Source organism: Sorex fumeus, unplaced genomic scaffold (assembly GCF_029834395.1).
Source record: "Sorex fumeus unplaced genomic scaffold, SorFum_2.1 ptg000075l, whole genome shotgun sequence".
Classification (NCBI taxonomy): domain Eukaryota; kingdom Metazoa; phylum Chordata; class Mammalia; order Eulipotyphla; family Soricidae; genus Sorex; species Sorex fumeus.
The window spans coordinates 23,636,159-23,640,401 of NW_026606132.1; positions in this window are offsets into that span (position 1 = coordinate 23,636,159).

The following is a 4,243-nucleotide window of genomic DNA, read 5'->3' on the forward strand; positions in this document are numbered from 1 at the left end:
AATTAACTACCATCATAGAAATGTGTTCTCTTGTTTTCAAAATTTTCATCTTCACCTGAAAGCTCCTTGTCTTCTTGAAAGGTATTTAGAATGTGGCAGGTGGGGTTAGGCCATACTTGGTGATGCTCAGACACTATTCCTGGCTCTGTGTTTAGGGATTACTCCTGACAGTGCTCGGGAGACCATCACAGTGCCAGGGATTGAAACTGAACCAGGGTATGCTGCACGCAAGACAAGTACCTTCTCCCCAGACACTAGAAAACTCTTTTCAAGGGAGTTTAAAGATGTGTCTCAATGTAGAGCACCTGCTTTGCCTGTGCATGTATAATCACCAGCTCTTCCATTGTGATCTCCAGAACTGCACCAAGTGTGACATTCAGCAGAGTGCACACAAGTGTCAGATCCCTGGACATAGCAACAATCATGACAAAAGAAAGGGCTAGAAACAAAATGAAGATATTGTCAATAGTATAGGCAAAATCCCACTCACCTTATACGGCACAGCACTTTGTGCAGGCTACAATACCCACTTGGGATCCCATCTCTCTGTTGTGAGGTTGTATGCTCCTATCAGTCTGGGCGGGAGCAACCCCTTCCCAAGTGTGACACCCCCAAACGACTGCAGACCAAATGCACCAAAGGAAGAATCATCCCTGTGAGGGCCTCTAGCCTAGGCAATGCTAAGAGTCTTGGGTGACAGAGATGTTGCCACACCTTGGAGCAAGCCCTTGCATCCATCCCAAAGTTACTCTTAGGAAGTTCAACCTCCCCGATCTTTCTCCCTGCTGTGTCCACGGCTGGGTCTTCTCTTGGGGCCCTAGGAGAGCTTGTCCAATCTCTCTCAACCCTGATGGCTCTGTGGGGATTTCAAGGCAGCATCCACCCCTTCCCCCAACCTCTACCTGCTCCCGTATCTTTCTTTCCCAACCTGGTGTTCCTCCTTCAACTAATCCTCTCAGGACATGTTGGGCCTCCTGTATGTCCACCTTTCCAAGATGGCTCCAGGCCCAAGTCCTGACTGATGGGACGCATATGCAGAGCTGCTGGCTGCCTCCTCCAGGATGGCCTTTTATTACCTGACAGGTGGGATCCACTGAGTGTCAGACTGAGCTACTGCCCCCTGGACTTACATGTGTGACTCTGTCCCTTGGATCCCCTCCCCCTCCGGCGCCTTGGTTCTGGGGCACACTTAGACCTACATTCATCTTTCTCCAACATCATCCATTCATAAGAAATCAGTGACCACACTTGCCTCTGATGACAGTGAGGTGGCCATGACTGGAGAGAAAATGATGTCACAGTACATTTTTGCCTTTTTGGGTTTGGTTTGGGTGCTACAACCAGAGGTGCCCCGGAGACCATATGCAGTGCTGGGGGTTGGACCTGAGGCAGCTGGATCTGAGAACCTAAGGAACTAGACCTAAGGACCTGAGACCTTAAAAAGTGTGTATCACTGTACCTCATGGTGTTTCACTAATAAAAAAGTGTGTACCACAGGACATCCCGTCTATGAGCAAACGAGCAATAAAGTATATCAGACCCACCTCTCCTGCTTCAAGTCACAGGCTTCTGTCAGTCTGTCCAGATCCATTTGAAAAGCTATGCCAGGCCTTCCAAATCACATTCAGGATGTGAAGGCGATCAGGCTGTGACATTTGCCATTCCATTGGATCACTAGTCTTGATTCGACTGATCTGGCTGGGAAAACAGATGACCCTCCCTCCCTTACCACTCCAAGTGTATCCTTCCATCATCTTCCTGAAGCTGCATGCTCGGTAGAAGAGGACAAACTCCCTGATGAGAGACATTATTCTTTGGTGGAAGGCTATAGGAATAGCTCGCTCCCCTGCCTGCTAACAAGTTCCCAAATCTGCATTCCAAGTCATGGACAATGAATAAAAGGTGGGAAAAGTTAGCAAGCGCTTATCGAGGCATGAGGCATTTGGAAGTCAAGGCACCTCAACAGAAGCACACTTATTTCCTTAGTTTTTTTTTTCTTCTTGGGTCACACCCTGCGATGCTCAGGGGTTACTCCTGGCTCATGCACTCGGGAATTACTACTCCTGACGGTACTCGGGGGACCATATGGGATGCTGGGAATCGAACCCCGGGTTGGCCACATGCAAGGCAAATGCCCTACCCGCTGTGCTATTGCGCCAGCCGCACTTTTTTTCTTGGAAATTCTCCAACTGAAAGGGAAACTGAGAGAACTAGCGCTGTCCAGAGAGGATCTTCTGTGCTCAAGTGCAACTCAGACCTGGCGTCGAGAACACAACTCCTTCGAAGATCCCAGCCAACTCTGGCTCACTCCTCACAAGGGTGGGAACAGGCTGGGCCCTTGAAGGAGGTAAACCATGACCAGGGGATCCAGTTCTATTAAATGGCTTCATTTATTTTAAGGCAGCATCGAGCCACCCTGAAGTAGCAGCAAGAATTGCATACACAATAATGGCAAGTGTCATATGATTTATTCATACAATAGCTCATGCCGCACTTAACCCAAACACAAGGCTCCCTTTCTCAATAGTGTGGAAGAGATGGATTCATAAAACCTGTTAAGTAAATAATGAGTTTTGAATATAAATCACCTGCAAAAGGTTCTTTCAAAAAAATAGCAAAAACGACCATAAATTCAGGCAAGGGTTTGTAAATGTCACTCTCGGCCCTGCTCCAAACGGTCTTACCTGCATGAATCACAGCCTCTGACTTTTACAGACATGAAAAAGGCAAAACAGTTAACCTGGGCCTTTACTCTTCTGTCTACATCCTAACTCTTGATTCTTAGCAGGTGCCAAATATGCCAGATCACTGTCCATCAGCAACTTGACACCTGCAGGCCGGCACCTGTCGTCCGTACAGAATAGCAGAAGGGCAGCATCGCTCAACCTTCCTATACCTGTGACCAGTGGCTAGAGACCACTCTACTAGACCTAAGCCTTGTTTCCTGCTGACAGGGGGACTCTGCTGCCCCCTGCTGTCCTGCGTGGACCCCTACAGCAGGTCTCCTAGAAACTTTCATAGAGTTATCCCAAGCCCAGTTTGTTTTCTCCAATCAGGCACTTGCCTTAAGCCCTTGGCCAAATTCCAGTCAGACAAGGACATCTTTTGGTGTTTGGTACTATTTTTGGGCAGGGCATAGGTTTGCCACTGGAAATCTGCACATGTGTGTACACACACACACACACACACACACACACACACACAACTATGAGCCCTCGCGGGGGGGGGGGGGGTGCCCACATCCAATTTCCTGTATTTCAGCAGACAATTGAGAAGCAACAAGTATCTACCAAGTAGGTACATGGACAAGGTCACCATGGAAGGCCAGTCCTGAGTGCAATGAGGGCTCTAACCCATAATAGTCATAGTCTGGACCATCTGATGACACCGATTAATGACCGCCCTGTTATTTTCAAATTTTTATATGCAGAAGAGAGATGGCTAGGCAAGCCAAGGGGGCACCAAGTGCATTCAAATGGAGATCAGACTGACAGCAGGGATCAACCACAATGGGTCATACATGGGGCTGGAGTGATAGTTCGATGGGTAGGCACTTGCCTTGCACATAGCCGACCCAAGTTCAACCTCCAGCACTCCATATGGTCCCCTGAACCCAGCAGGAATAATCCCTGAGGGCTGAGCCAGAAGTAAGCCCTACGCACCACCAGTTGTGGTCCCTAAGCAAAAAAAAAAAAAGGCAGGCAGGTAGACAGGGAAGTTTTGGAATGTTCCTGGGAAGTAACAAAACGAACTATTATTTTGAGCGATAGCACAGCGGTAGGGCGTTTGCCTTGCACGTAGCCAACATGGCCGACCCGAGTTCGATTCCTCCGCCCCTCTCGGAGAGCCCGGCAAGCTACCGAGAGTATCTCGCCTGCACGGCAGAGCCTGGCAAGCTCCCCGTGAAGTATTTGATATGCCAGACACAGTAACAACAAAGTCTCCAATGGAGACGTTACTGGGCCCGCTCGAGCAAATCGATGATCAACGGGAGGGCCTTTTACCTTTACCTTTATTTTCTATCAGAACACAAGATATATGTGGTAGATTTCAGCTGCATAAAGATAAAAATATCTTTATCTGTGTTATGTGGAGGGAGGCAGGAGAGCAGAAAGAAACACACATACCAATAGTGGCTAGATCCTGGAGATGGGCTTTTCCTTTTCTCATCATTTTCCAAAACAGTCTGACAACTGGGTGGAAAGAAAGAGTAAGAATAAAACCACACCACAGGAAAGCAAAG